This window comes from Peromyscus eremicus, chromosome 6 (assembly GCF_949786415.1).
Source record: "Peromyscus eremicus chromosome 6, PerEre_H2_v1, whole genome shotgun sequence".
Lineage (NCBI taxonomy): Eukaryota > Metazoa > Chordata > Mammalia > Rodentia > Cricetidae > Peromyscus > Peromyscus eremicus.
The window spans coordinates 15799534-15824673 of NC_081421.1; the positions used below are offsets into that span (position 1 = coordinate 15799534).

At 43.4% G+C, this 25140-nt stretch overlaps 1 pseudogene; it reads right to left on the bottom strand.

The window, feature by feature from the left end:
* Window positions 1–27: 27 nt before the first annotated feature.
* LOC131912824 (filamin-B-like) lies at window positions 28–20096 on the bottom strand (annotated as a pseudogene).
* Window positions 20097–25140: the final 5044 nt, after the last annotated feature.

Here is a 25140-nt window from a genome sequence, read left to right on the forward strand (position 1 = left end):
GGGGGTACAGAAGAGAGTGACCAGGCCTGTGAATGGCACCTGCAGGAAGAGAGGAAGGGAGGAGGAGAGAGCAGAAGAGAGGGGAGGAGTCTGTGATGGGCTTTTTAAGGATTCGCATGCACATGTGCATGTGGGCTTATGGAGCTATGCCACGCATGCACAGATTGCATAATCATGCAGCACACTGATGACATAAGACGTAAGACCCCTTGCTTAGCTACTGAACCGCATGTGCGGTCATATAGCTGGAGGAGTGGCAGAATCCTAACACTCACCTTGGCTCAGGTGGCTCCAGGCAAACCTGTCAACAGCTCCTCACATTGTCACTAACAGCTTTATGGCTGGCATGAGCTCTCTTGAAGCTCTACAGGAAAATTTTTATCATTACATATGTGATTTCTCTTTGGTTTGACGGCCCCCAGCTGTAAGAGTTCAATGATCTTCCCCAGGTGCTTGTTCACTTCAGGAGATGCATCTTTCCTCAACTGCATCATCCTGACCTACTTTTTCAGGATCTTTTATTTCTCATCCTATAGAGTATGGGTCTTAAGGAGAGAAAGGGTAAATCCTGGGCACTGTTTTGAAAGTGAACTGTTAACTCCCTACAGATAAAAAGTTTGTAATGGAGCAGAGACTTAGATCTCTGGCTTTGGGAGGAGGAGATACTCAAGGGCTTCCCTGTGACACTGGAGAGTCTCCTTGAAAGAGCATCTGTTGGGGTCCTGGAGAAGTCCCACAAAGGACCACCATCCACATATGCAATTGGCAAGAGTATTTTTATTATTCCAGTATACTGAGGCCATCTGACCAGCTCAAAGGCAGAATGTCAGTGACCCTGGGGAAGGGGTGATGGGTCCTTTTAAGCCTAATTTTGGGGAGTGTCTAAGGATGTTACTTTGTCTTAGGTATAATTGGTTTATGCGGGTGGCAATTATTGTTATTAATGTCTATTGGCTAAAAGTTAGCTGGACGCTGGTCAGGGTTATAATCTTTTTCTTTGGACAAGCCTGGATGTTTTTAAGGCTTTGTCCTTATTTGGTTATTTGTCTAAGCCTGTGTACTTGCTGTTCCCCTTGTCCCTGTTATCTGGAGCTTTAGTGATAAATGGCTTTTTGTTTTTGAGAAGCAGGAAGTGGGGTCTAGTGAGGCCTAGTTTTTAGACTTATGTATCTAGGCTAGATATTCGTCTGGCCTTTTCATACCTTGTATTAAAGTCAGTTTGAGGTGAGCTAGTTAGCAGGGAGTCAAGGACTATACAATATGACATCAGCAGTCTCTTTCTGAAACGTTCTATTGTATCCTGGAGAGCCCTGGCATCTCCTGTGATGTCACCAGTGTTGTGACAACACCAAATGCCAGTGGGGCATTTGTTCAGTGCCTTTACCATTAATCTATAGACATGCTTGCAAGACTGTGCAGGATGCTTTGGAGAGAGAATGGAGAGCATAAGGAGACCAGAGAGAGGCAGAAGGAAGCTGGCCTTCAGCCTCAGTGTCAGACACTGGGAAATAAGTGGTCATGGAGAAGGCACAGTGAGTTCTGGGCAGGGGATGGGTGCTCTTGGAAGATGTGGGGCTCAAGCTGGCTCTTCCAGGAGTGGGGCTCAGGAACTGGCAGCTTCTGGTCAGCAATGGGCCTATCCTGCTTCTCTAGGTTCCTAAAGAGCAGACCCAGAGTCAAGGATTTCTGATGGTTAGTTTGTTAATGTGTCAGGGATGGTCAAGGCTGAAGCTGCAGTTCTGGGGACCCTTTGCTTTCACACTGAGTGGGAAGGAAGCGCCGAGGGACTAATGAGGTTTGAGTACCAGCACTTCACTTCACCTCCACTGGAATCATTTATATTGTGTGTCACTAATAACAGGGAGTTAAAAGATCCCTGGCCAAAGATGGAGATTCTCACACTTTACATTATAGCTATTAGCAGACTAGGAACTACCAAGTACCACTGCATGCCACTGACACCTAAGGCTTCTGAGTTCCTAGCTGTGGGTGGCACAAAGATTTCTAGTGAAGTCTGGGAGCTGTTAGAGGCAATGGACTATGTCAGAGATTGTCCCCTTCCTGGCTCTGGATGTCCTGGGCTGTCAGTGAGGGTGGCTTTGTGAATCTGGTCCATCAACATGAAGGTCTGAAGCATCCATCAAGTGACTTGGGCCTCTGAACACTACCTGAGTGCTTGTGAACAATGCAAATTTTCTCCTGTCTTCTGAAACAACATGGCCGAGGACTTTGAAGCCAAGTTGCATCCTGTGCAGCTGTAAATAAGCCAGAGGAGGCTGTTGTAACCACTCATCCCAATGGCACAGTTTTGGGTGGGTGTGGATATTACAAGACAGGAGTTCTAGAACCTCCCAAGACCCTGAGGATATGCCATCTTGATAGACCCAGTGCAATCAAGGCAGAACTGCATACAGATGTCTTCACAGAGCGGCTGGAATATCAAGTGAGAGTCTAATGACCTCCCCAATCCCTCTTCTGAGGAAATGTGAGCAGTCCACGGGCTTCTCCTGTTGGTCTCTTGCAAGTGGGCACAGATAATCTGATCACCGCAGCTGTTTTGTTTGGAGGACCATACTCCAGCACCTCTCTCTTGAAATATCACTGCCCATGTTGCACCATAAGTCTTAAATCTGATGATCTAAGGCTTAGATTATTACTTGACTCACAGCATGTTGGATCTGGCTTTGCTGCAGTCCACCAGGAAAGAACACTTCTGGTCCATGAAGACCGTTGAGAGTCCTGCCCTCTTGGAGTTACCTCCCTGGCAAGTCTGATAATGACTTGGGGATGATGCTATAGTTGGTTTCTGTTGAGGACCTGGTCACTGGCTCCACCAAGATGAGTGAGGTCTTGTTGACTGAGCCTGGGCTGACAAGACACTGGCCTGTCAATTTGACATTGAATGAACTACACACAATGTGGTTGGGCCTACCATATTTGACACCAATCAGGTGGTTTCTAGGGGTCACAGGAGTGTACGTGACTTTGTACACTTTCAGGTTTTGCTGGCGATCCATTTTGACCTTGGTGGTCCTTCAGTGGCAACAGATAATGTCCCTGGGCCTGCTTGAGTGGTTTTGATTGGATACCTGTGGGACTCTCCTCAAGCCCAGAACCTTAGGCTGACACTGGAACATGATTCCCTGCTTGGCCAGGCCCCACAACATGCGCTTTGAAAGGGATCCCAACCACATGGCTCCCATTGAACTCAACATTGATTATCTGGCTCTAGTTCAGACACATGGCATCCCTCCACTGCTCCTGAGGGGTTATGCACCTTTCCATCAAGCTTGCCTTCTGCACCATTCAGCCTTATAGAAAAGGATGCTGGCTGGTTAACTTTTAATCCTCATTCCCAATGGCTCATAACAGTGAGGCAGTGAGTGTCATCTGGATGTGATGATGAGCATCAGGTAGGGTCTATCAGGGATGTGCTTATGGTTAAACTTCATGACACCTCGTTGTTACCAGGCTCTTGGGCAATATAAGAAATACCACATTACACATTTTTATGGTCAACAAATGTAATCTCTGCCTTTCTAGGCCCTTCACTGCAATGGAGAGGCCTCCAGACCCTGCCTTCCAAGTCATGATGTTGAACTCAGCTGGATGCCTGCTTCTCTCCTCTCCAGGCCAGGGCCTCCTGCCTGGACCTTGTGAGCACTCCTTTCACCAAGGGGCATCATGGGAACTGGAAGGGGTTTCCTGTTACATGCTGTCTGTGGTATTATTGTACACTGATTGTGTGAATGCCCATCTCCTGACACAAATTGGACACAGTGAGAGTTCTTCCCCACAGATACAATCTCCACCTTGGGCAACATGGCCAGAGGGGCTGGGGACATGGGCAGATATGTCACTGCTGTTGACTTCCGGGATCTGCAGGTTCAGGTCACAGATACCGTGGTCACAGATAGAGCCTGGCTGGTCTAACTGATGCACCCTGACTCTTCCCTTACCCATGATCTTCACAGTGAATGGACTTCTAGGCAACATGCTCATCAGCAAATTTGGTGGAGATGATATAGACCCCAGGCACAGTGGGGAGGTAGGATACCTTGCAGGCAATGTACTCCAGGTCGTCTATCTGGATGTCCACATTGCTGGGTCCTTCTACTACCAAGGACATGCCACCATAACCTGCATATCTTGTGTCCACAACGATGTAAGATATCTCAAAAATCTGGCCTTCTGACAGGCTTCAGCCATAGACTTCGGTGCAGCACAAATGGTCAGTTTCAAACTGGATCACCATAATGGATATGGGGCACTGGCCACATGGTTGCCATTCTTGATGCTGACTAGAGATTCACTCACCTCTCAGAGGATGAAAGAAATGCCAATGTGGCTGTTGGGCAGCCTCTTCAGTAGACAGGGCTCGTCATGTCTAGATGGGGCTTGATCCTGGCTGTCATGTGTTGAGGTCAGTCTCACTGATGTCCAGAAGGAAGTTGGCAGCTGATCCTCGCTTCACTTGTGAGTAGTGTCTGCTATCATCTGTGATCTTGACAGTGAAGGGGCTGCCAGGGATGTGCTTCTTATTATACTTGACCAGGATGCTGTAGTCACCGGGCAGGGTGGCCAAGTAGGTCACTGTATATGTCCCATCTTTGTTGTCAATGCAGCTGATGTCTGCTTTTGAGGGTCAGTCCCTCAGTAGCAAAATCCAGACCACCTTCTCCTGCATCTTCTGTGACAATGGTAAATGAGGCATTTTTGTTGGCTATTCCATACACAAGGCCTGGACCATATGCAGAAAGGCTCCCACGGTTGTGTAGTTCACATAGAACAGGAGAGGGCTTTCAGGGATGTGGCTGCCCATGTATTTGATGTGCATCTTGTGAAGCCTGACTTCAGTGTGGACATATCTGACAGTGACCGTGCCATCTTTGTTGTCCATGATCTCAGGTGTAGCTTTCTTCCCAGAGGCATATACACCTCTCCTGTGATTTCTCCTTTCCTGACAGCAAATGAAATCACCAAGCCTAGGCCATTCACTGACTGGAACATAGGCCTCTTCAGTCACCTAGTACCTAAAGGACATACATTTACTTGGGCCTGCTCCATGGCTATGACTTCTCTATCAGTGGCCATGACTGTGAAGAGGCTGTTGGGAATATCAACACCACAGAAGAGCACGTGAATCCCATAGGTGCCTGGCTTGGCAGCAGTGTAGAAAATGTCATAGGTGCCATCTTCATTTCCGATGACATCAGCCTCAGCCTCTGTGACATTCAGAATCATGCAGGCCACTTTTCCCTTCCCAGCAGTTTTAGCATCCAGTATGAAGCCCATTTTCTCTCCAGTTTTCACAGTAGGGGCAATCCCAGGACCTGTGGCCAGGCACTTGCTGGATCCACCTGTCTGCATGGCCCAGATAAGGTAAGGAGAATGTTGTCTCCACTATAGCCGACCCAAATTACATAGTATCTGGTCTTATCAGAGATATAGGTAATGGCATATGTGGCATCTTTATTGTTGCGGCTCTCTGAGGCTTTCCCTCTTGGTCTGTGATCTGGACAGCCAGTAAGCCTTCACCAGCATCTCTGGCATCAATTGCAAACTCCACAGGTAAGCTGTCAGGCACCCCATAGGAACTGAGGCCTGGCCATGATGCAGTCACTTTGCTGGCATCCTATGCGTGAAGGACCTTGACCTTAAAGGGACTTTGAAGGATCTCATCATGAGCAGTGTAGTTGATGGAAACAATGTAGGGCCCCTCCTGAGATGGGGTAGTACTTTCCTCATGTCTGTCTTGACCTGTGAGCATTGGTGTATTTAGATCTCCTGAAGCTTAAAAGAACCTTCTTAAAGAGATGAAAAGTTTAGATATGTTCATTATTATTATTTGTGGTCTGTACTGAATCTATATGCCATATACCCGCGGTATTCAGCGCGAGCAAAGCTCGGCTGCCGCAATAGCCGTGGCCAGCCCCGAATACCGGCTGCACTCCTTCACTTGGCTGTTCAATTTAGTCTGAAATTTTTCTGTAAAGAGGTAACTTGAAGAATAGACTCTGCCTTTTTATCAGACAAAGGAAGGCGATTGATTCTAAAGTATACATACTTAAAATAGAGCCCTGGCAGCAATTAAGGCGTGGCATAGTTTTATCTATAGAGAAAAGCTTAAACATTTTTAAATTTAAATTTAAATTTTAGGGGACTAAGTAAGGAATTGATCATATTAATATTTAGAGTATTTATAGATACAGTTTTGAGTATAATAGAGATTATGATCATTTCTAATGTGATCAAGCAACAAATTGTATTATTTAATTAGCTTATAATTTAAATAAAACTTATCCTTAACAGTTTATAATTTAAGTTACTGGGTGGATGACTAGTCATTAAGTTGTATTTTTAGTTATTTTTAATAGTTTGTAATTTAAGTAAACTTATTCTTAACAGTTTATAAGTTAGTAGCTAAATGATTAATCATTAAGTGGTATTGTTTAGTTATCCTTAATAGTTTACAATTTTAGTGAACCTATTTTTAACAACTTATAAGTTAGTTGTCTCTATAAATTTAGAGCTTTGTTTCATCCTGCTAGATTTAGCCTTAAAAATAATAAGCTTGAATTGAAATTCTTTTAGTATGGAAACAAAGGCTCTTAATCATGAATCAGTAAAGAAACAAAAATAGCTGTTTCATGAGTGATGAGGGGAAAAAGTTCATTTTTAAATTGTTAAGAGGAAAGATTTTTAGAGCTGATGAGAACTGCAGAGTTTAACTTAAGAGGCAGGCAGCAGCAGGGTGCCTGTTTAGGCCAGCCAGCCACCTGGGACCCGAGGGGGTGGGGGGAGGGGCGGAGGGGAATGTTGGAGATGCAGACAGGTGGAGATGCAAAGAGAGTAAGTGTCTATGCAGCAAGGTTTTTCAGTTCTGAGGACATCTCCAATCAAACTGAAAGACCTTCAGAATTTTCCAAATCATAAGGAAAGCGTCCCCTCCCCAGTGACTTGGTTAGAATGAGTTAACCAGAAGTTACTGGACACAACCTTGATTTTTGTAAACAAACAGAAGCTTCACAGTAACAGTTAACCCAAAAAGAGAAAGGGGGGAGGGAGAGAGGGAGAGAGACAGAGACAGACAAAGAGACAGACACAGAGAGAGAAGAAATAGGAGAAAACAGCTGGAGAAATAAGTTTACGGTGCTGGGAGTGAGAGCTGGGGAATCTTCTCTTGAGTTTCCAAACCAGCATCACTGTCTTGGCCAGCACAGCCACGGCTGTCAGCCTATCAGGGAAGCTGATTTTGTTATTTAAATGAAGAGCTGTCCCAGCTCCAAGCTCCCCAGTACCAGCAGTTTGCAAGTTAACCCTTTTGTTTCCAGTGAATCATTTCACTGAGAGCTCTGCTTGTAGCAAACAAACCCCACCAATTTTTATTTACGTTCTCAGGGGGTTGTGTGGAGTGATTTATAATTAGGCAGAGCAGAGGAAGCCAAATGTGGATTTTTATCTTGCTCAGCTCTATTGGAGCAGCAACGCCCTCAGTGAAAGCACTTAGGAATGGGATCACCACTGTGTGTCACTAGACCCTGCATCTTGCCCTGCTCAGTTGGGGTGTCTTTAACAGCATGTGAGTAGTTGTGATTTTTGATGATATCCAAGTCCTTCACTGTGTCATCAGGAAGGAGGCTGCTGAACTGTACATTGAGTGGGGCTTTTCTGGCTCCCTTGGTGTAAACTGTGAAGTGGGTTGGCTTCCCATTTTCCACACTTGCTTTACTCACACCCAGGCCTTCTGTCTTCACTTGTTGGCATTGTGGGACTTGACTCTGAAAGGGCTGGCAAAGATTTTCTGAGATGCAAAGAGAATCTTGATAGTGTATCACCCAGCAACAGGAATCAGATATTTAAGTGTAAATGTGTCACTGATGTGAAGGCCTAGACTTAACTTTACAGGCTCAGGAATATGCCATAATAACTCAAACGAACAGGATCCTGTCTGTGGTTTATGGCCCTTGGAAATATCCAGATAACCCTGCTGAGCAGTCCAGATAATCCTGTTCAATGGGTTGTGGCTCCCCGCCAAAAGTCTAGACCAATAGTTTCAAGAAATCACCTTGCCCCCTCTACCCAATTCCAAGTTGCCAATTCCCGGCTTGTGGTTTTTCCCTATAAAAACCCTCTACACCTGGGCTCGCGGCCATTGCCACACTTCCTTCCGTCTGCCTTGCAGTGGCCCAGGTTGAACCTGAATAAAAGGACCCTTATGTGCTTGCATCGGAAACCGGCTCCTTGGTGGTCTCTGGGGGTTTCGAGAAACAGGTACAACAACTGACATTGTAAATAATGTCAAAATCCACATCTTCCTCATCCTCACTTAACACTTGGGCATCGCACTTAATGCCAACACGGACATCAGCTTCCCTGGCCTCTGTACAATCCACTGTGAAGTGAGTAGGCTCATTTGCCTTCAGACTACTTCTTTCCACACCCGGTCCAAACACTTTGACCTTCTGTGAATGGCCACCTTGCCAGATGTTGACCCTGTAGGGACTGGGTGGAATAGTCACACTTGTCTAGACCCTAGCTGTGGTGTGCTTGATGGATTTAACCGGGGTATATGAGCAGGCATATGTGCCATCCATGTGACTCTTCATCTGGATGTCAGTGAGTTGACCTTCTCTGTCTTGACCCAGTATCTACAAGGGAGCTTTTCCAGCATCCTTAGGATTCATAATGAACTCAGTTGGGTTGTTGACAATGCAACCAGATTTCTCTAAACCCAGCCCATATGCTTGGACTAGATCTAGGTTGTAGTCTCTGGCAGCAAGGTGGATGAAAGTCATGTATTGGGCTGTTCTTTATGTCTTCATCATCACATCTGATGTGAACAGCATATTCTCCAGGCTCCTAGGGCCAGTATTTGACATCCAATGATCTAATATTCTGATAATCATATTCTGGTTTTGCTTGGGAACAGCCTTCAATTGTGAAACCCAGAGTCCCAACCTCAGAACCAGTGGACTCCACCACAAAGTCTTTTGACTGACCAAAAATGCCACCATGGAGACCAGGGACCCATGCACAGATTTCTGTATGCCTGCTTCAGGGCCACCTTGAACTTCAAAGGAGCTCTTTAGAATGAAACGCCCTCCCTGCCCAACCCAAGTAACTGAAATACTGTATTTCCTTGGTGTGCTGGGGTAGTGCTAAATGAGTAGATCCCATCCAGAAAGTCCTTCTGCATATGAGCTCCTCCAGACCGTTAGGGCCATTCACAGTTACATCAAGCTCCCCTACTCCAGCAGCTTTGGTGTCCACCTTAAAGTTTACAGTCTCCCAGATCTGGAGTGCTTTGGGCTGCAGGCCTCAGCCACTGGCCCAGGAGGCATTTGGACTGCAGGCTTCCCCAACTTGCATGCCAAAGGGACTCCCAGGAATGGCATCTTGAGCAAAGGAGACCTCGACCACATGGGGGATGTGTTTCACTGGTTTCCTCTGTCTTCCACCAGCAGCTCCACAGTGTTCTTGCCCTAGGGATCCTCCACCTCAATGTCATTGTCACTCCTGCCAGTTCCAGCTGTGTAGCTGTCAAAGCAGGTGGGCTTATTGGCAGTGTTCCCCCTAGTTTCCAACCCTGGGCCTTTTGCAGTGACCTTGCTGGCATCTTCTTGGGCTTTGTCAACATTCACTTCAAATGGGCTCTTAAAGATGTGCTGTCCTGCAAAGAGGATATGACTTTGTGGAGCAGGGTGACCTGGGGCAGATACTCCACAGAGTATGCCTTGTTCTTTTCAGTGTCAGGGTCACATGTGCGTCTTGTTTGTTTCCTTCTGGGTCCTCAGCAAACACCATCACATCTCCTTGCTCAGAGCTGATGATATCTACAGTGAACTTGTCTGGCTGTCTTACCATGTTTCCAGTGGGTTTGATTCTCTCTCACAGGCCCTGGATTTCATTGGATTGAGTTTGGATTTAAGAGGAGCACCTAGCTTGAGCGTGTCTTTGGGGAACTGAGACATGTCGTCACGGAGTGCGCCTCTATTTTTAGGTAAAAATCTCCTCATGAGTGATGACCTGTGTGATGCTCAGCCAGTCATCAGTCTACTGCATGACTTCACAGGCATTATCCACTGGCTTTGTGGGCCTCAAGATTCGCCGTCTGGGCGCAGACCTGGAGCACAGCTGTCTACCAGGGATCCTAGGGATTGACCATCTTGCCAGTTCTGGTTGAAATTGGTGATGGGCAAGTATGGATCTTGTTCTGAATCCATCCTAGCAGCCTCTGCTTTGGTGTCTGCTTCTTAGCATCATGATCCCCTTCATCTTTCCATATACACATGTGTGAAGGCAATATGAAAGCCTAGATACCTTGCCCCATACCCTTTTTACCCAATCTCAAGGCACCAAGGCATGTAATTCCCAGCTTGTGGTTTTTCCCTAAAAACTCTCCCAACCTAAGGCCTGCTGCTGCCGCTGCACTTCTGTCTATCAGCTGGGTGACAGCCATGGTTCAAACTTGACAATAAAAAGACCCTTGTGTGCTTGCATCAGAAACTGGCTCCTTGGTGGTCTCCGGGGGTTTTGCAACATGGGTACATACAACATTTGATGCATTGGCCGGGAAACCCCACCACCCCACAGACTCCAGAGTGGAGGGTCCCTGACCAGCTGGTAAATGTGTGTCTAAGTGTCTGTCTGTCCTGTCTGTCTGTGTTCAGTTTTATTTCTGTTGCATGCCTAAGTCGGTGAAATCGGTGACTGTGATCAAGAATGGTTAAGGGGTGGGTGTGCCCAAGGACAATGATCACAAGGGCCTAAAAGACATTCCAGACCCCGGTAGTGGGACAGATACCACCACATCTGTTTAATTGAGAACAGAGGCCCTCAGATCTGTAGTGGGGCAGAGACCCCAACATCTGTTTCTGGTCAGCTGATACTGTTTCCCTGGGAAAATTGTTTGCCTTTCTGTTGGAATGTCCTGCCTATATGAATGTGTAAATGTGTGAGAAATGTGGCCACAGGTATTTGTGTTTTATGCCTGGGCTTGTGTGTGCATTGTGACTCCTGATAGAAGCTGTGCATGAACAGCCTTTGGGGCCAGATGGCCAGTGGAAGGGATGCAGGGTCCCTTTGATTGGGCTGGGCTTGCTCTCTGGTAGGAGTGCAGACAGCGGTGGGCCAGGAAGCTCACTGTTGTGGCACAGCCAGGGCAGCCCAGGGGCTACTGTGGGGACCTAGGGTGCCACCAATCGGCTGGGAGCTAGGGCGGGGCATGAGCACCGAGGCCTGGACATGACAGGTTTGTGGCTGGGCTGCCACACAGGGAACCGCAGGGTGGAGCAGCATGGAGCAGGTGAGGTCTCATGTAGCTTGGAGCATGCCTCACCCAGGTGTGCTGTCGGACTCAGGGCTAATGGAGAGCTGCCCCTCTGGGGCTGTGACCAGGGCATGGGGTTCCCTTCTAGTCTGCCGATCTTGTGTACTTGAGAATCTGGGGTTGGTGGTGATCTTTTGTCCCCATGCTGTTCTCCATTTCCCATGCTGATGGATGGGATGCCCAAGACATGCCCTGGGGCTGCCTGCTAAACCTGACCAAGGTTTGGCTCCAAGGGTGGAACAGAATGTTACTGCCTATGGTTGCTAAGCTACGGAGGCTATGTTATAATGCTGTAGCCAGGGCTGCCTTGATCATTCAGATCAATAAGTTCTTCAGGTTCGTACACTGTTGATGCAAATTTAGAGTTATTCTTGTTATGGTATAGGCATGTATTTCTGTTCTTGTTTAAAAGAGTGTAGCTTTACAATATATCCTAGACTACTGAGGGGAATCACAAGAAAGACCTTGGTAAGAGTTTCTGTATTTAAAAAATAAGAGAGAAAGCAGGAGACTAAAAAAAATAAGAGAAGGAAAGGAAAAGAGAAATTTGAAGTAAATGTCTGAGGAATCAAAGGAATGGACTGAGGGTACATAGAAGGCTGTAGAAGGTCAGAGGGGAAGTGAACTATGTTGTGGTTTCTTATACCTACAAATACTGAATTTGAAAGTTAATTCTGGTTGGATTTCATTTTAAAATTAGCTGATGATTCTTTACTGCAAACTGTTTATGTTAAAAATGGAGATATATATGTGTGTGTATATCGACAAGTATGTGACTTAGATTTAACTCTATTTGCAAATGTAAGCTAGTTTTAACTGTATGTATGTGTTTGAAACTTGGATCCAATTGTGCATATGTGTGACAATAATTATTGTCTAGAAAAACGTGTTTTACACAGCAAACATGTCTTTCCTCCGTCTTGGCTGGTGAACTCCTCATGATGTAGGCAGCCACATGGCTGGCAACCATCTTTTACTAAGGTTATAAAGATGTATTCAGGTTTACAAAAGCTAACTTAGAGATTTATACCTAAGTCCTTATGTCTTTGCCAAGTGTTCAGCAGTAAGCTTCTAGAGATTTTTAAATAGATGGCTACACGCGTTTAATAAATAAGGTATTTGATAAATATTAAAGCTGCACCTCAATGCTTTTATACACAAGAATATACCTTGCTCTGGCAGCTAAACTTTGTAATTTAAGATCCACCCAGGTGATAGTCACCAGGAATTGAGATGTACATTTCTTGTGATGCAGCAAGACAATGACCTAGGCAAAGGGCTTGGAACAGCTTCTGACTCCATGAGTCTCCACCCTTTGGGGGATGAAAAAACTTTTTTACAGGGTTAGCCTAGAATGACCTGTATGTCAGATGTTTGCATTGAGATTCAACAACGGCAAAACTACAGTTATGAAATAGCATTGAGAAAGTTGAGAACCAGTGACATGGATTATGTTTCTCCTTATTCAAGGTCTAGTCAGGCTTAAGAATGTATGTTTAGCCTCCTTATCTTTGCTAAATGTCTTAAGTTTAAACTACTTGGTTAAACTGAGTCATATAAATGTTTAATATTGACATTTTGTTTTGGTTTCTTTACTGAACCTGTATTTGATACTAGAAGAGCTTCAATTTAAAATCATTGTTTTTAAGACTACTTATTGTAGACCATTAGAGAACATAAGTAAATAGTCATCTTATAAATAATCAAGTTCTTTAATTATAGTCATGCTAAGTACTGATGTAATTAATTACAGGGATAATCTTTACTCAGTCCCTTACATATGTGTTCAGGGTTGAGCTTAAAACAAGTAACTAGAAACAAAGTTTGTCTATTCAGATATACCTGGACAGACTTCATACTTCAGAGATATGCAGAATATGGCATTTAAAATGTTGATCTAAAAGCTTATTATGTCAGACAGACGTCCAGATCCTAGCTGACCCAAGATCTTCAAAGAAGATTACATACGAGGCACCACAATGTCTCTGCCTGGATTATGGCAACACTGACCACAAGGCAAGATGCCCCCAATGCAATGCCTGCCACCAGTATCGAGCCCTGACTGTGGACAAGCAGCAGGACACTGGAGAATTGATTGCACCCCTTTTGCCTAGATAAAGTAAGATCAGTCTTCCCATGTGTGTCCCTCTTCCACAGGAAAAACTCTGCCTTATGGGCCTGATAGCCAAAGAAGATTGATGCTGTTCTGATACTTGGGCCTCCAACACTATAGAGACCTGGGTATGGACTGGTCTCTGTCATTTATAGAATTGGAAGCTGCTTGCCCTGCACTCAGACATAATTTATCCTTCTTGGATCTCTGATAGTATTGACAGTAGGCTAGCTATAACTTTGTCAACTTGGCAGCATCAGACAACCAGATCCTTTTGCAAGGCTATAGCTAGCTTGTTAGCTAATTTTTAAGAAAATGTTCTAAGATATAAAAGTTTAAATAAGTCATAAAGGGTAAATATGGGTCTAAAACGTCTGAGGATATGAAAGCTTATAAGCTTTGAGGATCTCAGAAAATGATTTAAGATATAAATACAAGTTGTAATGAGAAATGCTTCAGATTGCTCTCTCCTATGATATAACAGTTCAGAGATAATAGAGTTCTGATAAGCTGGTAGAGCAATGAATACTTACTATTCAGTCACAAGCTCAACATTTTACATTTATTTTAGTTGTCATCTAAATATATCTAAATATACACTTAAAAGTGCCTCTCATCAGGCCAAAGATCTCTGTCTAATTTTTACCTGGCTTTCTGGACAGAAGGAAAATGCACAAGCTTTTAACCCAAATCTGTAGTCCTTGTTGGGACTCAAAGGTATGAGTCCACTTCTGCTGTCTCGCAGATGCCCATCACCTGCTTTGTCTATGATGTAGATGTCAGTACAGATTGGTAATACTAATGTATCTAAAACTTTTATGTCATTTTGTAAGATAATTCATATAGGCCTCAGAGAATTAAAAGAGTCATAACTTGGATCTACTTAACAGAGGTTGGAAAGACCCCAGATGAGTATAGCTTAAATTTTCCCCACTTGTCTATTCCTAAGAATGGTATTTTTTTTCTCTCTCCTGGTCTCGGGACTCCTGCTCTTCACAATTACTAAGAATATGGGCCTAAAAATTCCAAATCAGTTCATAAATTTTAACTGCAGTTCCTAGTTTAAGTTTGTCTCAACAGGTTTCCACTTGGCTGGCAGACACTTCCAAGCTTCAACTGCTGACTACACTGCTCTGGATGTGCTAAAAGCTGACATGACCAGCCCAGCCAATGTGATTGTTCTCTGACTCTACAGCTGGGTCAGATAGCCACCTGCTTCTGACAGATGCCCCATTGCCCAGCCTTTGACTAGCCTTTCAACCTTTGACTAGCCTTTCAGGCTTTTGGGGGTCCTGACAATGGTGCCCCAATGTCAACTAGAAGCAGTTCCAGAAGAGAATATGCCGTCCCATGTTCCTTACCCAGAACAGACTGAAATGCTGGGTCAAGAGGAAACTTCCTGGCATAGGAGCAAGATGGCCAATTATGATGCCCATTGACATAACAGGAAAATAGGTTCAGAGTTGTCAATAGATAAATTTATTAACTGAAATGGTTTTACAATAAGATAAGACACTTGACCTTCTTTTTGCAGAACCAAAGAGGTATTATCTAAGATCACAACCTGGTCGTACTGGAAATCAGAACTACAGGGACTTAGGAATGACTAGATACAGATGTCACTGCCCTAGAAAAATCTGTTAGCTAATTGTTCTTAGGTCCCAATACCCTTGAACCTCTGGACAGGAAGTACTCATTATTGCATCTTGTCATTGGTACATATGAAGGGGGGAATGTGAAGGCAATATGAAGGCCTATACTTGACTTTACAGATTCCTTCTTAGGGAAGGGCTACCATCTTAGACCATCTGGTGACTAGGGGCTGTACTCAGTTCCAGGAAGAACCTCAGGAATGTGCCATGACAACTCGAACAGATACCCTAGAAGCAACTAATTAAGAAACAGGGCAGCAAAATCTAACAAGATCCAGATGCTCCTGCAGACATCCTGTCAGCAGTTTATGGCCCTTGAAGATATCCAGATAATCCTGTCAGCAGGTTGTGGTTCTGCACCGAAAAATCTAACCCAATAGTTTCAAATGTGGTTTCATGCCAAAAGCCTAGACAATAGTTTCAAAAAATCTCCTTGCCCTGTATCCCTTTTACCCAATCTCAAGGCACCAAGGCATGTAATTCCCAGCTTGTGTTTTTTCCCTTTAAAAACTCTCCTACCCCTGGGCCTGCTGCTGCTACCACATTTCCCTCCATCAGCTGGGTGGCAGCCCAGGTTTGAACTTGACAATAAAAGGACCCTTGTGTGCTTGCATCAGAAACCGGCTCCTTAGTGGTCTCTTGAGGTTTTGTGACACGGGTAGAACACATGGAAATGGAGTAGAGAAGGATCAAAGTCCACAGCAAGCCCAAGATGAACTTCAGGTTCCCATCCACAATGACTTCACTATCTGTGGACACAAACTTGATGCTTTCATGGCCCAGAAACTCCAGCACCACCAACACCTTCTCCAGCTTCATCTGTTGGAAGGTGGACTGCTGGTGGGACTTGTGGTGCCTGTGCTTCTGGCTGAGCACCTTGAGCAGCTCAATGAGCCACGACTTGTCAGTCAGGTCAGTCTGCAGGTTCCGGATGCATTTGTTCACACATGAGGTGCTCATTGTACCAGTGAATGAACATGTTCTGCTGAATCTTGGCTCATCTTTCACCAGGTCCTTCTCAGTCACCAACATCCTGGAGGCAGAGAGTGTGATGAGACAATGAGTTGCAGGGGACGATATTAAAAGCCCCAAGGACCCACAGAGGGGAACAGAGGCAAATGGGAAGGGGGCTTAAACTTGCTGCTTCCAAGCCACAACAGGAGCTGCTCTCAATAAGCAACATTTTTTTTTAAAAGATTTATTTATTATGTATACAGAAGAAGGTGCCAGATCTCATTACAGATGGTTGTGAGCCACCATGTGGGTGCTGGGAATTGAACTCAGGACCTCTAGAAGAGCAGTCGGTGCTCTTAAACTCTGAGCCATCTCTCCAGCCCCAATAAGCAACATTTTTGACAATACATTTTCATAGTTGAAATTGCTTTGAAATATTTTAATTCTGACTTTCCAAAACATTAAGAAACAAATTTTAAAACAAAATAACTGTATTTATACTTGATTTTTTAAATTCATTTTAGACTACTAAAATTTTTACTTTTATTTATTTTATTTAGGTAGGTAGGAACAGCTAGAGTAATTCACCATGAAAATCTTAATCTTCATTAAACCTGACATTCTTTTCATTTCTCTCTTCAGGCTTTTTGGAAGATATCCTTTCACTGTGACATATGCTTAAAAGTGATCATTATCCTACTATTCATATTATAAACATTTAGCAAGTGTTCTAAATCCTTTAATTTTGAGTCCCTATATCTTATATTAGATATTTACAAACAACAAATTTCAGATACAGGATCTCACTATGTAGCCCAACTTGAACTCACAGAGATATGCCTGCATTTTAACTCCTGAGTTCTGGGACTAAAGGCATGGGCCAAAACATGGCACAAACAACTTTGAATTCATTCTTCGACAGTTGATTATGATTAATGACTGCTATCCTTACCCTTTTTTTCATTTAGAAAGAGCTAATCAATCTCATACCCAAACTGCTGGCAAATAGCTACCTTATTCAAGAGTGTTTAGAGGTCATCATCCTGGACATTAATGTTGCAGTTGCTTTTAATTAACAGCATAACCACATCTGGATGATTATGAACACATGCATAACGCAGTGAAGTCATATAAATTGAGAGGACGTTTTAAGAAATTACAGAATACTACATCAAAGCACATTCAAGTGTAAATACTAGATAGGATGTAAGTCATATCCCCTCAGGACAGTCCAACACAGCCAACAGGCCTATAAGAGATTTGTTAAACTTGTTGAAGCCCTTAATTGTAATCTGGTTTGTTTTGCTTCTTAGGTAATTGATATAGGATGTTAACGGTGATTCATTTATGCGGGGGAAATGGAATTCTGCCACCTATGACTTCCTTACGCAGTGGGTAGCACTTATCTGGTTGACTGCCAATGGACAGACACCCTGCTTAGCTTTTGTATCTTATAGTGCATTCCATAAGCCATTGTCACCGACTCCCCTCCCACAGAAATCCCACAAGTTCTTTAGGAAACAAACTATTCAACAACTAAGTGTTTCTCGTTACAGTTGGGAATGAGATAATTAGAAAATATGCCACCAAGAAGCATTTCCTAAATTCTTCCTGGGTTTCTCTTTTTCCAGCACTTCTTATTTGCACATTCAGATGCCAGTGACTTCTTTGCTGACCCACATGCTCTCTTCTCATCTATTTTTTTTTTTTTCCGAGACAGGGTTTCTCTGTGTAGCTTTGCGCCTTTCCTGGAACTCTATTTGTAGACCAGGCTAACCTCGAACTCAAGAAGATCCACCTGCCTCTGCCTCCCAAGTGCTGGGATTAAAGGCGTGTGCCAACACCACCCAGCTCATCTGTTTCTTACACCCTGGAGAGGTGCGATTTTTCTCCCGTGCTGATGAATTTTCTTGAAAATTCTCTTTTATCTTTGTCCTAACCATTGAGATTGTGAAGAATGCAATCCTCTCCCAATTCAAGATGCAGAAGAATGTCTTAGTAATACATCTGGAATGCAAACGTTGTTCACAGGAACAGCCCTTTGTAGCATGTACAAAGTCCCTGGTTCTGTTGCCAACACTGGAAGAAGGAAAAGAAGGAAGGTAAAAATATGAGCATGGGAAAAAAGAATGAATCCCAAATGTTTTTGAAAGGTGACATATTCCTTTAATCCCAGCACTCCAGAAGCAGACAAATCTCTGAGTTCAAGGCCAACCTGGTCTACAGAATGAGTCCAGGACAGCTACGGAAACACAAAGAAACCCTGTCTCAAAAAACAAAAACAAAAGGATGACATGATTTTTGTAGCATCAACTTCTTCCCTAATTGTACCTATAGTAATTTAAGGATTATTGAACAGCTCTCTCTACCTCTGATTCTCTTAAGAGTGTTTGCATTAGTGCACTGAGCATCGATAACGTGTCTTTAATCTCTGTGTGGTTATTGAGGTCTCAGTACATGAACCATTGACCCTGAAACATGAGCTCCCTGATTCCTAGAGATTTGTGAAGACATTAAGGAGGACCTGTGGGTTTTTCCAAATGTTTAATGAAAGTTCAATGGGCTCTGAAGACTGTCTAGAACATTAAAGTTTCTATGCTGACTTCCCAATCCATAATAAAAATTTCCATCTTAGTTCTCTTCTAAGGCAATATGGGAAAATGTTTAATTCAAAATATTGTTAGAAGGAAAGTGATTTTTTTGTTTATCTAGTTTTATATAGCTTTTATGAAACTTACAAATCAGAGCTTACTGTCCAAGTTGAAAACATGCCTTCAATCTTTTTTATGTGACAAAATGAAAGTATATACTAACTGTGCTTCAAACCTAAGACCTTCCATCTATGAAACCGTCACTTTTTATTACATTTTGATTCTAGGATAAACAATTAGCAATGACAGGCTGAAAAGCTCACCCAGAAAATAACTACTGAAAGTTCCCCAGTGTGAAGCTAAAGGCAGCTGGATGAATGTCTCTCTGGTTTCTGTCCCAGGGAAACAGCTCACCTCTGACTTTTATGCTCTTCCTGCTGTATCTTGCTCAATGATCCTTGAGACATTGGAGGGGATTGAGCTCTATGTGTTGATTAAAGCCTGAGCAGTCCCCAGTCACTGCAACTTTGCCAGTTATGAACAACCATGTTAATCACAATAGGCTTCAATTGGAAGCATCTAAACTGAGAGATGGGAGATCCATTGATCTATGGATCTGATGGTAAGTTATTTTAAGTCATTTTCATTCTATGTCCATTTAGCAGCATACTAGTAATACATTCTTCCTTAAGGCCCATGATCTGTCTTTCATTAGGTTCTTAGTCTGATAATGGTGCCAGGCATGTGCTTCATCCTGTGGAGAGGAACTTAGATACAGTCAGGTAGTTGTTGCTTACTCCCATGATATTTGTACTAGTATAGCACCAGGTCTGTTATTACTGTAGGTAGAAATGTTGTAGTTGAGCATGACTGATGATTACTCGTCTCCTCAAGAAACTTGCATAGCACCTTACAGCAACTATGAAAGCAAGTCCATAGGGATAAATCTGCTTCTTTACCGCTTTGATTTTGCAGTGCCATATGACTCAAGCATATGGAGTCTTTAGCAGTAGGGTCTTATCATCAAGTTCCTGAGAATAGCCAAGAGCAATTGCAATACAATGTAATGTTTCAGTGGTCTTTGGGACCTAATTGGCAAGGACTCCAAAAGAAGTAACTTATACATGGCACAGAGTTTTTTATATGTTATCCTATGTTGTCTAGTAGGGGCATTGTTCCTCTGGTTAAGAGTAACCCCATTTTAATTCCCTCTCTCTCTCTCTCTCTCTCTCTCTCTCTCTCTCTCTCTCTCTCTCTCTCTCTCTGCTCTCCCTATTTTCTTTTCTGTGTATGTGTTTGTAACTCTCTGTGTATGAGTGTACATTAGTGATATTAAAGTATAGTAAATTTTGATGTCTTTTTCAAAAGTTCTTTGGTTTTATTTATCTCTTTCCCTTCTCCCTCTGGTGGCACACCTCCACTCCCCCAGCCCAGTTTAATTCCACTTGGTCCATTTTTCCTTTTTTATCTGTGCATTCTATCTCTGCTCTACTCATAGCCGTTCCCATGGCACTTTATTAATTTCATGAACATTATGAGTCTTGTGATTGAAACACATATCTGAAGATTTAATACCAACTTTCACAGGACAGAAAATGTGTGATGTTTATCTTCCTTGGTATGGGTTTCTCAAAATAACTGTTTCCAACTCCATCTGTTTAGTTGTGAATTCCATAGTTTCAGTTTAATTTTTCTCAATATCTGAATAACATTACCCCGTATGACTCTAACAATTTTCATTATTCATTCATCAGTTGATGCACATCTAGTGTGCTTCCATTTCCCAGCTATTGTAAATATAATCACAATGAACATGGACTAACAAATGTCTCTAGAATAGGATATGGACTCCCTTTTGTATATATATGGAAGTGGTACTCCTGGGTCATATGGCATATCTAGAGTGACCTTTTTGAGTAACCTCCATGCTGATTCTTAAATTTGTTGTACCAGTTTGCATTCTCTCAAGACTTGAAATGGAGTTCTTTTTCCTCAATGACAGCATGTGTCATTTTTTTTTTCACCTTAGGCATTCTGACTGGGGTGAGATGAAATTAGAGAGAAGTTGTAATTTGCATTTCCTCAATAGCTAAGTAAGTTAAACACTTTTAATTGTCAGCCATTTCTATTTTGTTTTCTGAGAATTCACTATTTAGCGCTATATCTCATGATTAATATTTAAATTATAAAGACATAATAATTGTCTTCTTCCTTTTTCCAGTCACTTCATGCTCCCCACTTACTCCATCTCAAATTGGTTGTTTCTTGGTTTTTTTGTTTGTTTGTTAATATTATTGCATTTATATTTAAATAAGGGCAACCATGTGGTCTAGCAGCCATCTTGGCTAAGGTAAAAACAGGTGGGTCATAAGGCCTCACTGCCACCTTTACTAAGGGCAGAGTGGGTGGGGTGCCCAGTGCTCTCAGGCTCTTGCCTCCAGCCATCTGGGAAGAGGGAAGTTCAGTTGCAGCCTGGAGTTCATGCCTCTGTAGCCATATGGGTGAGGACAGCATGCTTCTGTGCTGGGAGAGGATAGCAGCACTATTGCTTAAGATTTTAAATTTCAGAGTCTAACAATACAATTCCGATATACTTTGTGTCATAAGCTCAGGACTTTAAATTTTTCTTGGTTATCTATGACCTGTTTTTCTATGATTTAGATTTCAATACTGATTGATAATGGTAATTTAGCTAAAACTTTTATGTTCTTTTATATATTTTTCTCTTTCCTGATCTCCAATTACCAAAACTACAGGCCTGAAGATTTCAAATAAATTCATAAATTTTAACTCCTGTCTCTAGTCTATATTCCAGCAAGCAGGCAGAAACATCGAAGCAGTGGTTATGGACCACAGCCAAACATAATTGTTCCCTTCCTCTACAGCCAGGTCAGACACTGACAAGTGCCCCATTACCTAGCCTTTGACTAAGCATTTCATCCTTTTGGGAGGCCCCAATGCCAGCTCAAAGCAATTCCAGAAGAGAATACGTTGAGCCACGTTCTCTGTCCAGAATAGGCTGAAATTCTGGGTCAAAAGGAAACCCCCTGGCACAGAGGACCGATTGACTATCTAATGCTCATTGATATTTATTGATTAAAATGGCCCTGCAATAAGATAAAACACTTGACCTTCTTTATGCAGAACCAGGGAGATATTGTATGAGGAATAATTATTTCTATATAATTCATCCAGGCTTATAATCTGGTTGTACTCAAAGATCACCTCCCCCCATCCTTGCTAACTTCATTAAGCTGTAACTAACTGGGAAACCTGTATATTCAGATTTAAGTCATGTATATGCTCTCAAAGTTATAAGTATATCCTACAGATTTTGATCCCTCAGTCTTCAAACACCTGTAGAGATCTGAGAATATGGCATTTAATACAAAAGCTTTTTGTGGTAAAGAGACATGTCAGCTCCTGGTAGCATCCTGTATCTTCTCCTAAGAAGATGGATATCCACAGAACCTTCACCTGGAAGCTAATGGCAAGGCCAGCCATGCAGCAAAATGCTGAGATCCTGTCCAGACCATGATAAAGAGGAACAACAGAAATCTGTTGTCCTCTCCGCCAAGACAGGTAAGATGACCTCCCCAAATTTCTATTTCACAAAGAATCTGTCAGATCTTCTGGGCTTATCAGCTGAAAAAATGTTTCCTTTCGAGCTTCTGTCCAAGCCCCCAATGACCACTGAGAGACCTGGGATTGCTGCCCAGGTAGCTGGAAAGCTGTCTCAGTTCTTAAATTTATCCTTCTCGGATCTGACAACGTTTGATGAGTAGGGTATATCAGTTTGACAGACCCAATCCCAAGATTACTGACAGTTCATTAATAAGTTTCCCATTAAAATTACAGACAGCTATGCCTCATTCACAGGCTTCATGGTACAGGATAGACCAGTTTTAGATATAACTCCAGAGGTTCAAAATTTTAATACTGATAAATGCAGCTTTGATAAACTGATAGAACATTGACTACAAAGAGTTCTTAAGAGTCCTTAAATGGATTTTGAACCCTTTTGCTATGATATGAATCTATTCCAGCTCTCTTACAGATACCTACAAGTCCTTGGGGAAAGTTCTAATGCAAAAACAAAACAAAACAAAAAAACAAAAAAACAAAAAACAAAAAAAAACATTATCTGACAAAAATTAACAGTCTCCAGAGCCCATTTTTACCTCACCCATTTTCGAGCATATCTTGCAGTTTTCCTCCTCCTGCCTGGGCCAAGGGACTCTCCAGATACATCACCCCCTGCACTAGCTGGCACCAGCTCCAAGGATCCCAACCCCCAAATATGGATGCCAACTGAGATGGATGCATGCCCCCCTCCAGAGAAATGACAGATGTGATGACTCCTACCATCCTGAAGAACATACCATTCCTCAGGTCACTGCTGGTACCACCTCTCCAGGCTCAGGCGCGCACCTGTCCAGCAACTGGTACCTAGTTATCCAAGATGTCCCAGTAAAGGGCATGTTCTCTCTCATGTCTCACCCATTCACCCTTTGCCTTTTCTGTACAACCAGAGCACTTCCCTGTTCCATTCTTTCTGGCAGTTGTCAATCTTCCCATGACTACCCCTGCTCATGAGGCCAATGATAACAAATCTATTTTTTTCTTCCTCCTAGTAACTTTTCCTCTCAGCACATTCAAAGGAACAGATGCCTGAGATTTTCATGATGACACAGCTCACTCAAGGTACAGATGCCTGAGATCTCCATGATGACAGCTAACTAGATACTTCACACTCCCACCTCCCACCATGCGTGACTCCTGGTTTTCCTCCTCCCCACTTCACCCCTCGCTAGCTTGAAGTAGCCTTGAGAATCCAGTGTCCTTGTTCCCTTACTTGCTTCCATAACTCATCTCTTTTTATAATACTCAAAAGGGAGAAATGTTAATATTCTGACCAACCCCTTGGCCCCACTCTGTATCCTGACATAGAAGCTTCTTCTTGAGGGGAAACTACACCCCTTTCTCCCTCTCTTCCTGTTTCCTCCCACAAGGTGCGTGCACCCCTCTCCCCACCCCTCTTCTCTTTTCTTCTTTCTCCCCCCCCACTAAATAAAACTCTTCAGTGAGCTCTGTCTGCATGGCGTCTCTGTCTCTCACTCACACCACTGGGCACCTTGGCTGTAGCCACCAGGGCCTTCTGAGTACAGTATATCATAAGACCAGGTCTCCTCTTCCAGGGTGCTGTGGTTGCAGTTGATGGCTGCCCTGCTGTCTCCACTGACTTTGATCTTAGTGCAGCTCTCCAGTTCAGCAGACAAGCTCTCCCCATTCTGCATATTTCCTAAGAGCCAAGGTCACTACAGGATTCTCAGGTCCTCTAATTCAGGCTAAAAGAATGTCTGGAAGGGCCTTTCCTGGGAGGGGGGTGATATTTCTGTGAGCATGTTGTGTGGATGTTTCTGTGAGAGACTTACCTGGGGATGTACCTGAAGGTTACTGTGCTTCAGGAGATGAGTGGAGGAGTTTTTGCTGGGTTTGCCTCAGGGAGAGGGTGCATTTAGTAGGTGATTGGCACACTTGGCTCAGCAAGGCAGGAAGGTGGGGCTGCACAAGCTCAATAGGCCCTGCTCACCAACCCAGCTCTTGTCTTGCCTATATGTGAATATCAGTGGAGCTGAAGGTGATATTCCAGGAACATAACCCTGACTGATCCTTTGCATCCCTGGAACTAGTCCCTGGAGATTTCCAGGACCCGAGTCTTGCTGAGCAAGGAGTCAACCAAGTCTGATGGTGAAATCCAGAGATGTGGAGGTCATACTGCTTCTGCTGTAGCAGTCAGGAGTGGTGGGATGCTGGGAACAGCCCAGGAACAGCTCACCATGGCCATACAGGTAAACCTCTTGATGCAGGGAAAGTGAGGCAAGTATCTCTCTGCACTTTTTAAGGACTTTCTCACCACAAGGTTGCCTTCTGATTGCTTAGCCTGTAAGCTACTCTTTAGAACCTTCTTTGAGCCCAAGTGCCTTCCAAATACTTCTTTGTGCCCCGCTGCTTTACAAAACTTTCCATGGGGCCTCTACTGCCTTGTGAGCCTTTAGAAATTGCTAGAGTCAAGCCTGAGAGATGGCTCTATCATTAAAGGCTAGGCTCATGACCAAAAATATAAGAAGTTGCTAAAGTTCTGAGAGTTCCTGGGGCAGCCTGGCTAATCCTCATAGGTGAGCTCCTTGGTAAAAGTGGAAATTTTATGAGACAGACAAACTCATAACGGTTGTTTTGAGGCATTTGCTGTTTTGTATTTTAAAAACTATTTATTTTGGTCATAATCAGAATGATGGAGGTTGTTGATATTATAAATTGTTCCTGTTTCTAATAGAAATAGGAACAGGTTTTGGTCTCTTGGTAAGAATTGTGGTAATTGCAGTCAGAATGGCAAAGACCCACTAATCATCTGACAACAAATGCTGGAGAGGAAGTGGGGAAAAGAGAAACGTCGTGAACAAGAAGGTAGATGTGCATAGTTACTCTAAGAAATGT